General features: G+C 45.8%; 1 protein-coding gene across 6 annotated transcripts in view; it reads left to right on the top strand.

Annotated features, from left to right (window-relative positions):
- The window catches only part of LOC142659435 (diacylglycerol kinase eta-like), a 257,916-nt gene that overhangs the window by 22,423 nt on the left and 214,919 nt on the right, over window positions 1-20,574 (top strand). The window contains exon 1 of one of the 6 annotated variants that reach the window (XM_075835571.1): window positions 15,603-15,679. The exons of the other annotated variants lie outside the window; for them this stretch is intronic. The gene's annotated coding sequence lies outside the window, so the exon portion shown is untranslated. Of the gene's footprint in view, window positions 1-15,602; window positions 15,680-20,574 lie in introns of those variants that run through there. 6 annotated transcript variants of the gene reach the window in all.

Here is a 20,574-nt window from a genome sequence, read left to right as displayed (position 1 = left end):
TTGACTCTGTCTACCTGCATCGGTTGCACAGGTAGCGCAACAGGGGAAGGCAATAGTGGTCTTTGGAACGAGGGTGCTAGTCTGTGAAACCGTCTCTCGTGCCGAACCCCCCAAGTGCGTTCCTGGATCCTCATGTCGACCCGGGTGACCAACAGGATGAAGGCATCCAAGGTAGAAGGAAGGTCGCGGGCTGTTAGCTCGTCCTTGATGTGTGAGGACAGTCCCTGCCAAAAGGTCACCACCAACGCCTCATTGTTCCATGTCAACTCTGCTGCCAGGGTACGAAAGGAGTTAGCATACTCTCCTACTGTTTGTTTGAGGGTTAGCAGAGTGGCTGTGGCAGAAGATGTTTGGCCCGGCTCCTCGAACACAGCACGGAAAAACTGCAGGAACAAAGCTAGGTCCGAGAATTCAGGTCCCTGTTTTTATAAGATGGGGTTCGCCCATGCGAGGGCCTTGCCAGCGAGGCGGGAGATAATAAATGCTACTTTTGCCTCCACAGAGGGGAAGAGATGAGCTTGTGGTCTAAAATGAATGGTGCATTCATTGATGAACCCTCTACAGACTCTAGGGACACCGTCATAGCGAGGAGGAAGAGGCAGCGAAACTGTGGATCCGGAACAAACAGGAGGAGTAACGGGCAGTGGAACAGCAGCAGTCTCTGGAGGGGGAACAGGGAATTGATCCAGTCATGTCATGATGGAGTTTACAGCCTCATATAGTTGATCCTGACATGCCAGTAGGTCATGCATATCCGTCTCTATCCTCTGAACTACAGTCTTAGGCTGGCCAGCGGGTTCCATGGCCTGAGTGTACTGTCACGATCTAGGGGTATGTGGATGCTCCACTGTAGCGGAGAGGCAGCTGACCAAGGCACAGTCTATGCACAAAGTCTATGGTAGGAGTGTAGCACAGGGGTACCTGGGATAGTCCGGACGGCGGCAAGGGCTCTGGCACAGATGAGGCTGGAGGTGGATGTGGTGGATGGTATCCGGGATGACAGGCGACAGTAGACGTGGAGTATTCCAGCAAACGAGGCAAGGCACGGCTCAGGTACGATACAGGCTCGGGAGCGAGGCACATCACAGGATACAGAAAATAGGAGGCAGGACACGGGAACACTGGGAGCAGGAAAACACTAAGGGACCATTTCTAAGACAGAAATGGGAAAACTACAACAACGCTCAGGCAGGGAGTGGAAGGGCTGAGCCCTTCTTATAGTCCAGGATGGACAGGGGTTAATTAGGGAACATTTAGCATGTGTGCGCGCTGGCCCTTTAAGGCCAGGGCCGAGTGCGTGCGCACACCTTAACAGGAAGAGCAGGGCCGGCCGCGAGTGCTGGCGTCTCCTAGGAGGGAGATGCCGGCAGGAAGTCAACGGACTTTGGTCGCAGGCGTCACCAGGTAAGGAACGGCGGTGATCTGCGACCACGGTCGTGACATGCCCAGCTGCCTTGCCCGACAGACCCCATGAATGCCCCCAAAGTATAATGCCCCCACAGTATAATGCCACCACACAGTATAATACCCCCCATAGCTGCCCCCCACACCATATATTCCCCTTCACACCGTATAAGGCCCCCCATAGCTGATCACCACGGTATAATGCTCCCCATAGCTGCCCCCACACAGTATATTTCCCCCCATAGCTGACAACCACAGTATAATGCCCCCCATATCTGCCCCACAATATAATGCACCCATATCTGCCCCCCACAGTATAATGCCGCCCATAGCTGCCCCACAGTAAAATGCCCCTATAGCTGCCACAACAGTATTTTGCCACCCATAGCTGCCACATACAGTATAATGCCCCATACAGTATAATGCCCCCCATAGCTTCCCTATAAACTATAATGCCTCCATAGCTGCCCATACAGTATAATGCCCCACGCAGTATAATGCCCCCTATAGTTGCCCCATACAGTATAATGTCCCCATACAGTATAATGCCCCCCATATCTGTCCCATATAGTATATTGCCCCTCTTTGCTGCCCTATACAGTATAATGCCGCCATACAGTATAATGCCCCCGTAGCTGTCCCATACCGTATATTGCCCCCATACAGTATAATGCCCCCATACAGTATAATGCCCCCTCAGCAGCTGCCATATGAGCCCCCCCTCCCAGTAGCGTAACTAACGCTGTAGCAGCTGTAACGGCTGCTATGGGACCCCTCGGCTTGAGGGGGCCCATGCCGCCTGCCGACATGCCCCCCCATATGCCCGGTGGCATCGCTAGCGATCGTTATGGCTGCTACAGTGGTAGAGATACTACTACGGGACCCGCGCCACCGAGCCTTTAACATGTATGGGCCGAGCGACAAATGCCTTCTCATGCCAGGGGGCGTCGCTAGCATCGGAGGGGGCCCTGGTGCTAGCGATAGCCACCCCCTCTTGCAGTAATTGTACCTACGTCTATAGCATGCAGGTACAAATACATGCATTAGCACTGAATAGCCGGGCACTTTCTCGGATGCGCCATTGCCTTGTACCACTATACACAAGGGGGGCTGTCTGGCACTATACACAGGAGGGGGCTGTGTGGCACTATACACAAGGGGGAGCTGTGTGGCACTATACACAAGGGGGAGCTGTGTGGCACTATACACAAGGACCTGTGTGGCACTACTAAGGGGAGGTTGTGTGGCACTATCTACTAGGGGGCTGTATGGCACTATTCACCAGGGGAGGGCTGTGGCGCAATCTACAGGGGTCTGTGTGGCACTATCTACTAAGGGGACTGTGCGGCACTATCTACTAAGGGTGGGACTGTGTGCCACTATATACAAAAGAGGGGGGCTGTGTGGCACTTCTCATCCTCTGCACTGTGCTGTGAGTGACTCGGCGCAGACAGACACGATGACATCACTACATCGTCCTGCCTCCGCTGAGCCGCTCTCAGCACAGTGAATGCTGACCCAACTGAATGTGCGTCCCGCGAACGTAGATTCAGTTGGAAGCGAGACCAGCGCGGTCAGCGCTGTATGGCAACGGGGGCCCGGTAGCAGTTGCGACCGTTGTGACCCCTATAGCTACGCCACTGACTCTTGGATGGCAGTAGTTTCTGCCTTGATACTTCCTGTCATATTTTGCTCATTGTTGATTACTGACCTTAGATGAGTCTATTGGGACCTCTAGCTCTTTAAATGCTGTTACCTGTAGCTCTTAGAGCGTTGGGCAACATGGTGTCGCAGTGGCTAGTACTATTGTCTGGCAGCACTGGGGTCCTGTGGTTGAATCCAACCAAGGACAATATCTGGATGTATTTTGTATTTCTTTTTCGTGGGTTTCCCTCCACACTCCAAAAATAGCAAACTGACAGGTTCATTTGGAATTTAGATTGTGAGCCCTAATAGGAATAGGGACTGAGGATAATCTCTGTATAGAGCGCTGCAGAATATGTTGGAATATGTTGGCGCTGTATAAATTTATAAAACAAAGGTGCTTAACCCTTGGGGTACTTTTGTCAGGCCAGTCATTCTTTGTAAGATTCCCGCCTGTTCTAGTCTTCTCTATTTGGAGATAATGGCTCTTACTTTTAATAGTATATAGTGGCTTTTAAAATTGCGTTGTTGTAATACTTTTCACTGTTAGGGTATGTTCACACGGCCAAATTACGGACGTAATTCGGGTGTTTTACGGCTGGAATTCCGTCCGAAATTACGGCTTTAATGGGTTGACAAACATCTGCCCATTGAAAGCAAGGGGCTGACGTTTGTCTGTTCACACGAGGCGTATATTTACGCGTCGCTGTCAAAAGACGGCGCGTAAATAGACGCCCGCGCCAAAGAAGTGTCCTGTCACTTCTTGGGACGTAATTGGAGCCGTTATTCATTGACTCCAATGAAAAGCAGCGCCAATTACGTCCGTAATGGACGCGGCGTTCAAGCGCCTTCACATGCCGTTACGGCTGAAATGACGGGGCTGTAACGGACGTGCACGTGTGAACATACCCTTATATTTTACCAACTTAGCTTTTTTTTTTTTTCCTAATCTGGAGTTTTTGTTTTTTGTTCAACTTTTGTTAAGGCACAAATTCCCAGTTTTCCACACAGGTAAATTACTGCTCCAATAAAACTAAAGATGACATCTGGAATGTATTACTGAAGACACGCAACCGGGGTATTGTAGTGTTTTTTATTTTTATTTACTTTTCTTTTTCGGCTTTAGGCTTAACAGGCAATATCACAAAATCACTAAGGCCACATTCAGTCGTGGCGATTTTTTTCCTGAATTTCAGTATGGATTCGACACCAAAAATCGACACCATAATTCAGTACAATGTTCATGGTTTTACAAAAATTCGATGCCACTGACATTTATGCACTGCCCTATCAGCAGCAGATTATGAAAGTCTATATTATGTAAATTAAATGCCAATATGGACTGTTCTATTATGATTCATGTGAATATTTTATTAAAAGTAAGTTACTCCACTTTTTATTACTTTCTAATCCTTTGTGTTCCCTTGTAAGGGTATGTTCGCACGACCTATTTTCAGCCGTTTTTCGGGCCGTAAACGCCCCAAAAAATTACTAAAAATGCGGGGGCTGAACGCCTCCAAACATCTGCCCATTGATTTCAATAGGAAAAATGGCATTCCGCTCCCACGGGGCGTTTTTTACACTGCCGTTTTTAAAAACGGCGCGTAGAAAACGCTCTGTAAAAAAGAAGTGTATGTCACTTCTTGAGACGTTTTTGGAGCCGTTTTTCATTGACTCAATAGAAAAACAGCTCCAAAAATCGCAGAAAAACGCGCTGCAAAAAACGCAAATTGCTTAAAAAATGGCTGAAAATCAGGGGCTGGTTTCCCTTGAAAACCGCTCCGTATTGTCAGCCGTGTTTTGTTAAGTGTGTGAACATAGCCTAAAACTTCTTGTAAGATACAGTGTTGCAAAAAGTATTTGACCTCTTTCTGATCTCTTCTATATTTACATATTTGTCACACTTAATTGGTTCAGATATATATAGGTATAGTTTTTTTTTTACTATCATTTACTTTATTGAGGAAAAACGTTATTCAACATCAACTGGCCCTGTGTGATTAAGTAATTGCCCACAATAAAGCCACAGTCCCACGTTGCGAGGGCCGAATACGGATGAAACCACACCCACATGCGGTGTGCGGGGCTTTCAAATATCCTGTTAATTGCCCCCATAATTTTGCCCGCAAAACCATGCAGCCATTAAGAATGACCAAGAACCGCGGTATTGTCGTCTAAATTTTGCGGACAATCAAAAAGCTATTTGAAAACCCTGACAACTGCAGGTGGATGCGGATTTGTCCGCGTGCGACTTGCTGCAATGTGGGAACATACCCTCAATCAGGTGGCACTGAACGACATTAAAGTGTTCATAGTTACCTCTCTCCTTCCAGAAGTTAATATGCTGTGGGGTCCCGTCAGCTCGGTTCTCTGTTTGTATACAGAGCAGCTGCAGCAGTGACCTTACATCAGCAGCACGTCACCGTTGCACGTAATTTAGCTATGATCCCCGCCATTTCCCTTTAGATACCGGGGTCAAAAGTGACCGCGGCATCTAGGTGGTTTGTAGCCAATCGGCACCCCCACGGTGTGTGTGTGTGGGGGGGGATGGTTGCTATGGCAACCAGAGGCATATTAATGGCCTCCTGGTCTGCTGAGTACGGAAGCCCTTGACCTAATAGGCTTGCACTGACAGCTCTAATTTATTACACTACAAAGGTAGTGCAATGTATTAGAATAGAGATCAGTGGGGCAGGCCCTCAAGTCCCCTGTGGGCCAAAAAAAAGTAAAAAAAAAAAAGTAATGAAAATGTTGTAAAAAAAGCCTCCGGCAGACTGACAGCTCTAATACACTGCACTACATATCGGAAACAGATGGGAAAAACGGCGTTCTGTTGCGAGGGGCCGTTTTTTTACGCGACCGTTTTGAAAAACGGCCGCGTAAAAGAACGGCCGCGAAAAAGAAGTGCAGGTCACTTCTTGGGATGTTTTTGGAGCCGTTTTTCATAGAATCTATTGAAAACAGCTCCAAAAACGGCTGTAAAAAACGCTGCAAAAAATCGCGAGTGGCTTAAAAAACGTCTGAAAATCAGGAGCTGTTTTCCCTTGAAAACAGCTCCGTATGTTCAGAAAGTTTTTAGTCTAGTGTGTGAACATGCCCTAAGTCCTTGTGGAAATGAAAAGATTATAAGTTGTTTTGGAAAAAATAATTTTTTCTTTTTCACAGCACAATTCTGATAAAATATATGAAACACATGTGGGGTCAAAATGCTCACTACACACCTAGATAAATTCCTTGTGTGGTGTAGTTTACAAAATGGGGTATTTTTTTGGGGTGTTTGACATGGTGCCTAAAATATAATCTAATAAAAAGAAGGCCCCAAAATCCACTAGGTTCTCCTTTGATTCTGCGGCCTGTGCTTCAGTCCATTAGCACGCTATGGTCACATGTGGAATATTTCTAAAAACTGCAGAATCTGGGTAATACATGTTTAGCTGTATTTCTTTGGTAAAACTTTCTGTTACAGAAAAAAAAAGATAAAAAATGAATTTCTGCAAAAAAAATGAAATTTGTAAATTTTACCTCTACTTTGCTTCAATTCCTGGGAAACGCCTAAAGGGTTAAAAAAACTTTCTAAATGCTGTTTTGAATACTTTGAGGGTGCAGTTTTTAAAATGGGGTCATTTATGTGGGATTGTAAAGTATGGGCCCCTTTAAAATCACTTCAGAACTCAACTGGTCCCTGAAAAAATTGCCTTTTGAAAGCTACTTTAAATTGTGAGAAATTTCTGTTAAAGTTCTAAGCCCTGTTACGTCCTAGAAAAATAAAAGGATGTTCAAAAAATGATGCTAATCTAAAGTAGACATATGGGAAATGTTAATTAGCAACTATTTTGTGTAGTATTACTATCTATCTAGCTTACAAGCAGATCCATTTAAATTGATAAAAATGCTAAATTTTGCAATTTTTTACTATATTTTGTTGTTTTGTACAATTAAATACTGAATCGACCAAATTTTACCACTAACATAAAGTTCAATGTGTCACGAGAAAAAATTCTTGAATCGCTTGAATAGGTAAAAGCATTCCAAAGTTATTACCACATAAACTGACACATGTCAGATTTGAATAATGAAGCTCTGTCAGGAAGGTCAAAACTGGCAGCAGTGGGAAGGGGATAAATGCCTTATGGAGCGTAGTTTCAAAAATGGGGTCACTTTTTTTTTGGGGGGGGGGGGGTTCCACTGTACTCTGGTACCTAAGGGGCTTTGTAAATGCGACATGGTGCCCGAACACAAAAGAAGCAAAATATGCGCTCCAAATGCCAAATGGTGCTCTTTCCTTCTGAGCCTTGATGTGCATCCAAACAGCAGTTTATGTCCACATATGGGGTATTTCCGTACAAGAAAAAAATTGCTTTACAGATGTTAGGGTGCTTTTTCCTCCATTATGTCTTGTAAAAATTAAAATGTTTTACATTTTAGTGGAAAACTTTGATTATCATTTTCATAGCCTAATTCCAATAATTTCTACAAAAGACCTATGGGATCTAAATTTCACTACACCCTCCTAGATAGATACCTTAAGGGGAGTAGTTTCCCAAGTAGAGTCAGTGAAAACAGGGGGCTTCCACTGCTTTGATCCCTAAGGGGCTTTGCAATTGTGACATGGCACCCAAAAGCATTCCAGCAAAATTTGAGCTCCACAAGCCAAATGGCGCTTCTTCCCTTCTGAGCCCTACCATGTGTCCAAACAGCAGTTTATGACCACATATCAGGTATTGTTGTACTCGGGAAAAATTGCTTTACAAATGTTGGAATGCTTTTTTCTTTTAATCCATTGTGGAAATAAAATAAGCCTACGATTTATTGGTAAAAATTTTGACTTTCATATTCACAGCCCTATTCAAATAAATTCAGCACAAACACTGTGCGGTCAAAATGTTTACTATACCCCTAGATGAATTCCTTGAGAGATAAAGTTTCCTAAATGGAGTCACTTTTGGAAGTTTCCACTATTTTGATCCCTCAGGGGCTTTGCAAATGCAACATGGCACCCAAAATCCAATCCAGCAAAATTAAATTTAGGCTCCTTCCTTTTTGAGCCCTGCTGTGTGTCCATGCAGCAGTTTATGACCACATATGGGGTGTTACAGCACAGCACAGGAGAATTTGCTTTACAAATGTTAGGGTACTTTTTATCCTTTATTCCCTATAAAAATGAAAAAATCTGTGGTAAAACAATTTTATAGGAAAGTTTGTGATTTTCATTTTCACTGCCTAATTCCAATGATTTCAGCAAAAAACGTGTGGTGTCAAAACATTGTTATTCCTCCTAGAAATGTATAAATAAATTGACAACTGGGTGTTACCATCCCCTAGGTCAAAACGCCACAACATAGAGTAAAGATGGTCTAGTTTGTTATCTCATTGGGAATACAAGTATTTACTATAAGGCTGGGTTCACACGACCTATTTTCAGACGTAAACGAGGCGTATTATGCCTTGTTTTACGTCTGAAAATAGGGCTACAATACGTCGGCAAACATCTGCCCATTCATTTGAATGGGTTTGCCGACGTACTGTGCAGACAACCTGTCATTTACGCGTCGTCGTTTGACAGCTGTCAAACAACGACGCGTAAAAATACAGCCTCGTCAAAAGAAGTGCAGGGCACTTCTTTCAGACGTAATTTGAGCCGTACTTCATTGAACTCAATGAAGCACAGCTCAAAATTTATGGCTGTCAGAGAAGCCTCGCAAAATGCGAGGAGGAGGAATTACGGCTGAAACGAGGCAGCTGTTTTCTCCTGAAAACAGTCTGTCATTTCAGCCGTAAAAGCCTCTCATCGTGTGCACATACCCTAACAGATATGTCACCATGGCAGCCTGGGGGCCTAGTGAGGGTTTCATAGGATACTGTAAGAAACACGCTATACTGCAATACATTAGTAGATCATGGTAGCGATCCAACTGTCGCTGGTTCAAGTCCCATAGGGGGACTAATAAAAAAAGGAAAAAAAGTTTTATTGTTTTAATGTTCCACCAAAAAAATATTAACCCTCAAAAACCCCCTTTTCCCCATTTTTTACCCTAAAATAATGTTAAAAAAAATATAAAGTTAACATAACTGGTATCGCCGCATCCGTTAAAGTCCAAACTATTGCAATATAATCTTATTTAACCCGCTCTGTGAACTTCATAGAAAAAAAATTAAACATCCAATTTGCTGTTTTTTGGTCACCTTAGCTCCATTAAAAAATAGAATAAAAAGTGATCAAAAAGTCTCATGTACCCAAAATGGTATCAATGAAAACTACAGCTCGCCCCGCAAAAAACAAGCCCTCACATCACTCAATGGACGGGAATATAAAAAAGTTATGGCTCTCAGAATAGGGCTACAAACATATTTTTTTTTAACAAATAGTGTTATTTTTATAAATGTGGTAAAACATACAGTAAAAAAATATAAATTTGGTATCGCCGTAATGGTATCAACCTGTAGAATAAAGTGAACATGTAGTTTTTACCTCCCGATAGATGCTGTAAAAGCGAAACCGCCAAAACAATAGAGCAATCGCTGTTTTCTGCCCATTTCACCCCACACATATTTTTTTTTCCATTTTCTTAGTACATTATATTGTACATTACAAGGTGCCATGAAAAACTCCAATTTGTCCTGCAAAAAACAAGCCCTCATATGGCTGGACCTGAAGCAGAGCGAGGTAGGTAAGTATCATTAAAATTGGCAGCTATCTATTCTATCTAATGAATAAATCTAATAGAAAGCCACCGATTAAGAAAAACTACGCAGTGGTCTAAGGGGTGCAATTGCCCCATCTCTCTTTCCCCTAAATCCGCCCCTGACTAGAACTAAGCACAAAAAAACAACTATACCCAAGGAGGGCTGAGAGGAATTTGCTCAAAAAATGGTGATACAGTGTGTAACATCAAAAAGTCATTATGTATATCAATCAATCAATCATCTATACCACTATGAGAAATTCACAATAAATAACCAAGCATAACTTGGTGCGTTGATCAAGAGCAACTCAGAGAGACCTACAGACTAGAAAAATTATCAACTCTGGCACAAAATAGTTGAGTATAAAAATATATACATTTTATTACAGATAGACACAACAGGATAAAAAGATGAGTCACACAATGAGAAGGCGTCAACCAATGCAAGACCAAAGAAGCATGTATATCGAGCATGGTCATGCGGAAATGTCAAGATACAGGCGCATGTGTAAATTGGAGTCCAGAAAGGACAGCCAAACTGCATGAGATGTGTAGCAAAGTAATTATTGTTAGTAACAACAGTAGTCAAGTATAAAGTGCTGGGAAATGCATGTAGCACAGCCTACAGCCACGAACTAATAGACTATATATAAATCAAATGCAGAGCTGAGACCTGTGCAGCCCATCACTAAAGGGCAAAATAATATCAGACCAAGAGCGTGTAACACAAACACCTGTTCAAGGTATTGGCGTCCTCCCTGTGCAAGACCATGACCTCGGGTATGTATGTTACCTTGAACAGGTGTTTGTGTTACACGCAGGTCTCAGCTTTGCATTTGATTTATATATAGTCTAGTAGTTCGTGGCTATAGGCTGTGTGTAATGTCCGTGGCTGCGGGCTGTCCGCTCCAGCCTCCCGCTGACAGCCGCAGCCACGAGTCGGCAAGCGCTGGCCCCAGCCTCCTCCTCAGGAGCCGCCAGCGCTTGCATCCACTCACCTCTGCCGGAGCCCGCAGTGTGCGCGCGCACGCTCGTCCCCGCTCTTAAAGGGGCAGCGCGCGCACCGGACATCTTGAACGACCTTTGACCCGTGAGTACCCTGGGCTATAAGAGGGGTCCAGCCCCCTAGTTCGATGCCTGAGCGTTGTTAGTCTTTCCCAGTCTGTCTCGCAAATGGTTCCTTATTGTCTCCCGTTCCAGCTGTTACCCGTGCCCTGTTACCGTTCCTGTATTCCGTATTGTTCCTGTGCCTACCAGCGTCAAGAGCCATCTGCCACGTCAAGTGCCATCTGCCACGTCAAGTGCCATCTGCCACGTCTAGTGCCATCTGCCACGTCTAATGCCATCTGCCACGTCTAGTGTCTTCTGCCACGCCAAGTGCCATCTGCCACGTCAAGTGCCATCTGCCACGTCAAGTGCCATCTGCCATGCCAAGTGTCTTCTGCCACGCCAAGTGTCATCTGCCACGTCAAGTGTCTACCACTTCATCGGATACTGCCCGCCACGTCTGGCGCCACTTGCCGCACCTGCCTCCATCCGTGCTGAAGCCACAGCCACCGCCTGGACTATTTCAGGTACCCAAGCATTACTGTCTGCCATTTACTTCCGCATAGACTGTGACCTGGTCAGCTGCCTCCCCACTACGGCGGAGCGGCCTAGTAGGTCCACATACCCTGTGCCTGTGACAGTACGCTCAGGCCATGGAACCCGCTGGCCAGCCCAAGACCCCAGTACAGAATATTCAGACAGAGATGCAGGACCTACGCACATGTCAGGATCAACTCCTTGAGGCGGTGAATTCTATCCTGGTCCGCCTGGATCTACTCGCTGTTCCACCTCCGGTTCTTCTTCCTGAAGCTGTTGCTGTGCCACTGCCTGTTGCTCCCCCTGTTTGTTCCGGATCCTCAGTTCCTCTGCCTCTTCCTCCTCGCTACGACGGTGATCCCAGAGCATGCAGAGGATTTCTCAATCAATGCACGGTGCATTTTAGGCTACGGCCTCATCTCTTCCCCTCCGAGGAGGCCAAAGTGGCATTTATTAACTCCCTCCATACTGGCAAGGCCCTCGCATGGGCGAACCCAATCTTGGAGCAACAAGGACCTGTATCCTCGGACCTAGCCTTGTTCCTGCAGTCCTTTCGTGCCGTGTTCGAGGAGCCGGGTCGAACATCCTCTGCCGCAGCCACTCTGTTGACCCTCAAGCAAGAAGGCTCCACAGTAGGGGAGTATGCCATCTCCTTCCGTACCCTAGCAGCCGAGCTGGCACGGAACAATGAGGCACTGGTGGCGACCTTCTGGCAGGGACTGTCCTCTCACATCAAGGACGAACTGGCAGCCCGCGACCTTCCTTCTACCTTTAATGCCCTCATCCTGTTAGCCACCCGGGTTGATATGAGAATCCGGGAGCGCTCTCAAGAGGTTCGTCAGGAGAGCCGGGTCCACAGACCAGCACCCTCTGCCCAGAGACCACTATTGTCCACTCCTAGTGCGCTACCTGAGGAACCCATGCAGGTAGACAGAGTCCGGTTATCTGAACAGGAGAAGCAGCGCAGACGCTCCTCTGGACTTTGTATGTATTGTGGCCTCAAGGGTCATTTTGTGCGCCAATGCCCACAGAAACCGGGAAACTCCAGTACCTAGGGTTGGTTGGAGAGGCAACTCTAGGTGGAACGTCTCCAAACGTTAAAACCTCTTCCAAATTGTCGATACTTGTGGCCATCGTCACCGGACAGACATCACATCCTTCCTCCGCCTATCTTGACTCTGGAGCGGCTGCTAATTTTATCCACCAGGATCTAGTGGATCGGTTTCAACTACCCACAGTCCGTCTGGAGAGACCCCTGGCAGTTGCCTCTGTGAATGGTCTACCGTTGCCTGATCCAATCACGCTCATCACTGAGCCGTTGACACTACGGGTCGGAGCTCTTCACTCAGAACAGATCACCTTCCTGGTACTACCCAAGGCTATCAATCCTATCCTGCTGGGTCTGCCATGGCTCCGTCTACACGCCCCGACACTCGACTGGAGCTCTGGAGAGGTTCTTCAATGGGGTCCCAGATGCCATAGCCATTGCCTGTCACAAGTCCGTCCTGTTGTGCCCCCTCTGCCTCAGTCACTCTCCGATCTACCTTCTCAGTATGCCAGTTTTGCGGATGTCTTTTGTAAACGAGAGGCTGAGACGTTGCCTCCACATCGGAATTATGACTGTCCCATTGAACTGGTTCCCAATGCTTCTCTTCCCCGTGGACGAGTATATCCTCTCTCCTTGCCAGAGACTTTATCGATGTCAGCCTATATCAAGGAGAACTTGGAGAGGGGTTTTATTCGAAAATCTTCCTCCCCGGCCGGGGCAGGCTTCTTCTTCGTTAAAAAGAGAGATGGATCTCTCCGACCCTGCATTGACTACCGTGGTCTCAATCAGATCACGGTCAAGAACAAATACCCGTTGCCACTTATTTCCGAGCTGTTTGATCGCATACGAGGAGCCAAAATGTTTTCCAAGCTAGATCTGCGGGGGGCCTATAATAAAATCCGTATTCGCCGGGGTGACGAATGGAAGACGGAATTTAACACCCGTGATGGGCACTACGAATACCTAGTGATGCCCTTCGGACTGTGTAACGCTCCCGCAGTATTTCAGGAGTTCGTTAATGATATCTTCCGAGATCTCCTCTATACGTGTGTTGTAGTTTATCTCGATGATATTCTAATTTTCTCCCCACATCTGATGACCCATCGGAGGCATGTTCGTCAAGTTCTCCTGCGACTAAGAGAGAATCGCTTGTATGGCAAGTTAGAAAAATGCACCTTTGAAAAGAGGTCTTTGCCCTTCCTGGGCTACGTCATCTCAGATCAAGGCCTTAAGATGGACCCTGAGAAACTAAAGTCTGTCCTGGAATGGCCACGTCCTCAAGGCCTAAGGGCCATACAGCGGTTCCTGGGTTTCGCCAATTTCTACCGGCAGTTTATTCCGAACTTTTCTTCTCTGACGGCTCCAATCTCTACCCTTACCAAGAAGGGCGTAAACGCCAAGGTGTGGACTCCAGAGGCAGAGTCCGCATTCATTAGCCTCAAGAAAGCCTTCTCTTCAGCTTCGATCCTCCATCACCCGGACGTATCTCAGCAGTTCTCACTAGAAGTGGACGCTTCCTCTGTTGGTGCAGGCGCACTTCTGTTCCAGAGGAGCTCCAAAGGAAAGGCAGTAGTATGTGGCTACTACTCAAGACTGTTTTCTCTGCTGAGCGCAATTACTCCATTGGAGATCGGGAGCTACTGGCTATCAAATTGGCCCTGGAGGAGTGGAGACATCTTTTAGAAGGCGCAGCTCACCCCATTCTGATCTTCACCGACCACAAGAACCTCACCTACCTTCAGTCCGCTCAAAGACTGAATCCCCGTCAAGCCAGGTGGTCACTGTTCTTCACCCGTTTCCAATTTCTGCTCCACTACCGTCCCGCTGACAAGAATGTGAGGGCCGATGCGCTGTCCAGATCATTTGAGACGGAAGACACGGTGGAGTCCCTTCAGACGATCATAGACCCATCCTGCGTTGTCACCGCCAATCCTCTGCAGCTTCGGATTATCCCTCCGGGGAGAACTTTTGTTCGGTTGGCAGACAGAAAAAGAATTCTCCGCTGGGGACACAGTTCTAAACTAGCTGGGCATGCTGGTGTCCGTAAAACCCAAGACCTGATTACTCGTCACTTTTGGTGGCCCACGCTACCTAAGGATGTTCTGGACTTTGTCTCTGCTTGCACAGTGTGTGCCTCTAATAAAGTGACTCACTCCAAGCCTGCCGGCCTGCTTCAACCCCTGCCTGTACCCAGTGCCCCCTGGCAGCACATCGCAATGGACTTCGTCACAGACCTTCCTCTCTCAGCAGGATGCAACACCATCTGGGTGGTGGTGGACCGGTTCTCTAAGATGGCACATTTTATCCCGCTGACCGGCCTACCTTCTGCTCCCCTGCAGCAGATCAACCCTGTCACCTACAAGCTTCGGCTGCCTCCTACCCTCAGGATTCCCAACTCCTTCCACGTCTCCCTCCTGAAGCCTGTGATCCTAAACCGCTATTCCAAGACTCCCAGCCCTGCGGTTGCTCCCAGCGGCTCCTCGGACATCTTTGAGGTCAAGGAGATCTTGGACACCAAGAGAGTGAGAGGAAAGACCTTTTATTTGGTGGATTGGAGGGGGTTTGGTCACGAAGAGAGGTCCTGGGAACCAGAGGAGAACCTCAACGCCCCTACTCTCCTAAAGAAGTTTCTCTCTCGCCCCGGTCCCAAGAAAAGGGGGCGTAAGAGGGGGGATACTGTAATGTCCGTGGCTGCGGGCTGTCCACTCCAGCCTCCCGCTGACAGCCGCAGCCACGAGTCGGCAAGCACTGGCCCCAGCCTCCTCCTCAGGAGACGCCAGCGCTTGCATCCACTCACCTCCGCCGGAGCCCGCAGGGTGCGCGCGCACGCTCGTCCCCGCTCTTAAAGGGGCAGCGTGTGCACCGGACATCTTGAACGACCTTTGACCCGTAAGTACCCTGGGCTATAAGAGGGGTCCAGGCCCCTAGTTCGATGCCTGAGCGTTGTTAGTCTTTTCCAGTCTGTCTCGCAAATAGTTCCTTATTGTCTCCCGTTCCAGCTGTTACCCGTGCCCTGTTATCGTTCCTGTATTCCGTATTGTTCCTGTGCCTACCAGCGTCAAGAGCCATCTGCCACGTCAAGTGCCATCTGCCACGTCAAGTGCCATCTGCCACGTCTAGTGTCTTCTGCCACGCCAAGTGCCATCTGCCACGTCAAGTGCCATCTGCCACGCCAAGTGTCTTCTGCCACGCCAAGTGTCATCTGCCACGTCAAGTGTCTACCGCTTCATCGGATACTGCCCGCCACGTCTGGCGCCACTTGCCACACCTGCCTCCATCCGTGCTGAAGCCACAGCCACCGCCCGGACTATTTCAGGTACCCAAGCATTACTGTCTGCTATATATCTTTGGCTTGACAAACATCCCATAGAGACGGATCGAAACGTTGCTAGCCTCAACCTAGGAGGCCTGCACCCACTGCTGTTGCTGTGCTGCTTTACGCTTTTTCTCATTATATATATATATATATATATATATATATATATACAGTGAAGTATTTGATCCCATGCTGATTTTGTAAGTTTGCCCACTGTCAAAGTCATGAACAGTCTAGAATTTTTAGGCTAGGTTAATTTTACCAATGAGAGATAGATTATAAAAAATAAAAAAAATAAAATCACATAGTCAAAATTATATATATTTATTTGCATTGTGTACAGAGAAATAAGTATTTGATCCTCTACCAACCATTAAGAGTTCAGCCTCCTCCAGACCAGTTACACGCTCCAAATCAACTTGGTGCCTGCATTAAAGACAGCTGTCTTAAATGGTCACCTGTATAAAAGACTCCTGTCCACTGACTCAATTAATCAGTCTGACTCTAACCTCTACAACATGGGCAAGACCAAAGAGCTTTCTAAGGATTTCAGGTACAAGATCATAGACCTGCACAAGGCTGGAATGGGCTACAAAACCATAAGTAAGATGCTTGGTGAGAAGGAGAGAACTGTTGGTGCAATAGTAAGAAAATGGAAGACATACAAAATGACTGTCAATCGACATCGATCTGGGGCTCCATGCAGAATCTCACCTCGTGGGGTATCCTTGATCCTGAGGAAGGTGAGAGCTCAGCCGAAAACTACACGGGGGGAACTTGTTAATGATCTCAAGGCAGCTGGGACCACAGTCACCAAGAAAACCATTGGTAACACATTACGCCGTAATGGATTAAAATCCTGCAGTACCCGCAAGGTCCCCCTGCTCAAGAAGGCACATGTACAGGCCCGTCTGAAGTTTGCAAATGAACATCTGGATGATTCTGAGAGTGATTGGGAGAAGGTGCTGTGGTCAGATGAGACTAAAATTGAGCTCTTTGGCATTAACTCAACTCGCCGTGTTTGGAGGAAGAGAAATGCTGCCTATGACCCAAAGAACACCGTCCCCACTGTCAAGCATGGATGTGGAAAGATTATGTTTTGGGGGTGTTTCTCTGCTAAGGGCACAGGACTACTTCACCGCATCAATGGGAGAATGGATGGAGCCATGTACCGTCAAATCCTGAGTGACAACCTCTTTCCCTCCACCAGGCAACAAAGGAGTGGCTCAAAAAGAAGCACATTAAGGTCATGGAGTGGCCTAGCCAGTCTCCAGACCTTAATCCCATCGAAAACTTATGGAGGGAGCTGAAGATCCGAGTTGCCAAGCGACAGACTCGAAATCTTAATGATTTACAGATGATCTGCAAAGAGGAGTGGGCCAAAATTCCATCTAACATGTGTGCAAATCTCATCATCAACTACAAAAAACGTCTGACTGCTGTGCTTGCCAACAAGGGTTTTTCCACCAACTATTAAGTCTTGTTTGCCAAAGGGATCAAATACTTATTTCTCTGTGCACAATGCAAATAAATATATATAATTTTGACAATGTGATTTTGTGGTTTTTTTTAAATATAATCTATCTCTCACTGGTAAAATTAACCTAGCCTAAAAATTCTAGACTGTTCATGTCTTTGACAGTGGGCAAACTTACAAAATCAGCAAGGGATCAAATACTTATTTCCTTCACTGTATATATATACACAGTATATATATATATATATATATATATATATATATATATATATATATATATATATATATATATATATATTGTATATATCAATCTGATCAGCTCCTCCAGCTCTATAACATTGTTTGTATTACGCTTCTAAATACACTTGAAATGTGCCTGCACACGGCTTTCTATTTATTTACAATTAGAAATACATTGTGTAGTTTATGTGAGGCCTATGCTTATGCTGCTAAATTAAAAAACGCCTTGTAAAAATACGCTTCCTGAAAACAGCCTCATATTTTTCAGACTGAACATATGCTGTGTGAATCTACTATTAGGGTATGCCCAGACGTGGTGGAGTTCTGCATATACTGTCCGCATCAATGCCGCACAGAATCTGCGTTGCAGATTCTGTTGCGGCTCTGCCTAAAATGGGCATTAAATTGATGCGGACTAGCCGTTGCGTATTGAGGGGAAGAGGGCTTCCCTTCTCTCTATCAGTGCAGGATAGAGAGTAGGGACAGCCCTTTCCCTAGCAAAAGTAAAAGAAAATCATACTTACCCGGCTGTTGCCTTGGTGACGCGTCCCTCACTTGACCTCCCTGGATGACGCGGCAGTTCATGTGACCGCTGCAGCCTGTGATTGGCTGCAGCCGTCACTTGGACTGAAACGTCATCCCAGGAGGCCGGACTGGAGGAAGAAGCAGGGAGTTCTCGGTAAGTAGGAACTTCTATTTTTTTTACAGGTTGATGTATATTGTGATCGGAAGTCACTGTCCAGGGTGCTGAAACAGTTACTGCCGATCGTTTAACTCTTTCAGCACCCTGGACAGTGACTATTTACTGATGTCGCCTAGCAATGCTCCCGAAATTACGGGTGCACACACGTAGTCACCCGTAATTACGGGAGCCCCATTGACTTCCTCAGTCTGGCTGTAGATCTAGTAAAACATAGGTCCAGCCAGAATGAAGAAATGTCATGTTAGTAAAACCAATACGCTCCGCAGCACACATAACATCTGCGGACTTCATTCCAGAATTTTGACTCTCCATTGAAGTTAATGGAGAAATTCCGCAATGAGTACGCAACAAGTCCGCTACACGTCCGCAACAGTCAGTGTATGCTGCGGACACCAAATTCCGCACCGCAGCCTATGCTCCGCAGCGGAATTGTCCGCAACGTGTAAACGAACCCTACTAAAAAGCTGTGGAAGGCAATGGAGAAACGTGTACGCTGCGGAATTCCAGAGCAATTCCGCCACGTCTGGTCATGCCCTTAGGGACACTAACCTGACTGGTTTACATGAGAAACTTTTTCACTTTCCCTTTGTGCTACTTTTTATAAATCCCCACCAGTGACTCTTATGTATCTTTATAGTCATATCTGTTGTATGTTGATATTCTTACATGTAAAACTGTGTAAAAATGTGAGTATGATTCATGACAAACACAAGTGAATTCCCCAAATGACGCCTTCCAGCACAAATTACCATATGCAGTTCAATCTCCAAACTATCTTAATATATGCAATCCAAAATTATTATAAGTCACTACCAGTCATACCATCCTGGACTTATTGATAAATGATGTCACAAAGTGGCTGTGTAAAATTGTCAAATAGCAGCCAATCATAGATCAGCTTTGCTTTTATAAACTGCTAAATATGAAAGTTGCTTAATGATTTGTTACAATGGGTAATGTTGCTAAGACCAGTGTTTCTGTTAGACAAATGAGGCCCATGCACAATACATTATATATCACACATACATAAAAAATAAATAGATGGAAATTACAGTTGCAATTAATGATTGTGATAAATCTGGAGCATCAGGCTGTATTCACGTGTTGCGCGCTATTACAGCTAAACTGCAATTTTATCAGCACCGACTTGCAAATCCGTGCTGTTTCGGTCGTCTTGTGGCTGCAACGTGTAAACCCAGCCTTATGGGATGCATTGTTTGCCCATGTACATTGTATTTGTTATGTTATATAACTGATGTCCGAGGAAATATCATAAGAGTTCAGACTTTATCCAAAGGTTGATGACTGTAAAAACATTCAGTCTGCTAAAGTCTCATATGTATTACATACATTGCATTTTATCTGACAAAAACACACACACACACACACACACACACACACACACTCGCTCTACTACACACACCAACCTCCTCTGCAGTGCCTGGGTGCGGGACCTTTGTCAGGTGAACATAATATCACATAAGATTCTGCACCCCTTTGAGTTTGCACAGAATCTCGGCACAAATGCAGAAGTTTTGACGCAGGTTTCATAGACCCATGTTGAGGAATTTTTGGTGCAATTTTGGGTAAAATATGTGAAAATATGCAAGGGGCAGCATCTTTTTATTAATTTGCCGCCCCCTGCATTCAGGGAAAAGTGCCGCCTGAGGCAAGGTGCTCCCTTTGCCTAATGGATGGTGTGGCCCTGTCTATCCTTACTGTTATCAACTCAACTTGCACTGACTTGCTAGGTTTGTGCTTATACACAGCAATAAGGGTGGATGGACGGTTTGTGCAATCGGGCAATGTCCAAACGCCCAAAGCAGTTATGGGACCCACTGCCAAACTACACCATTAAGCTCTGTTTTTTGCCTTGTACAACTGGGGAGAAAAACAAAAAAAATGTACTGTAGAAGTGTATGGATCTCAAAACAGTCTGTTCAACATTAGGTTGGAATCACTTAGAACGCGTAAACAAGGGGAACGTGATTTTTTTGCAGAGAATTTTAGCTGTCAACAAAAATTTTTTCCTTTAAGACCAAGGCAATTTGGCAATTTTAAAGCTCCTTCAAAGTTCGTGGAACACCATAATGTGTAAATTCTATATAAATACCCTATTCTAATTATTAACACCCTCACTATTTTGTTTGTGCTGTGGTTTTTGTGCTGTGCAGCTCCCATAATATGAGTTGTTATATGCGCAACTCCACCAGAATCTGATTCAAAAGTGACAAACAATGTGGCTGCAATTAGATACAAAAATAGTCTAACACAATAAAACAGAAAAAGGCCAATATCTCTTTAAGTAAATAAAAATCATGAAAAAACTAAACCAAAACCACTCTGGTGGGCAATCCTGCCTTCAAGAATGGTCCAGACCACATCTATCACACTTAGTAGCGGAATGGAGTCTGCACAATAGCTAATCTTATGGACCTTACCACAAAATGTATACACTTGTTCCAAACCATGCGA

The sequence above is a fragment of the Rhinoderma darwinii genome, chromosome 8 (assembly GCF_050947455.1).
Source record: "Rhinoderma darwinii isolate aRhiDar2 chromosome 8, aRhiDar2.hap1, whole genome shotgun sequence".
In the NCBI taxonomy this organism is placed as follows: Eukaryota; Metazoa; Chordata; class Amphibia; order Anura; family Rhinodermatidae; genus Rhinoderma; species Rhinoderma darwinii.
This window is presented reverse-complemented; position numbering and strand designations above follow the sequence as displayed.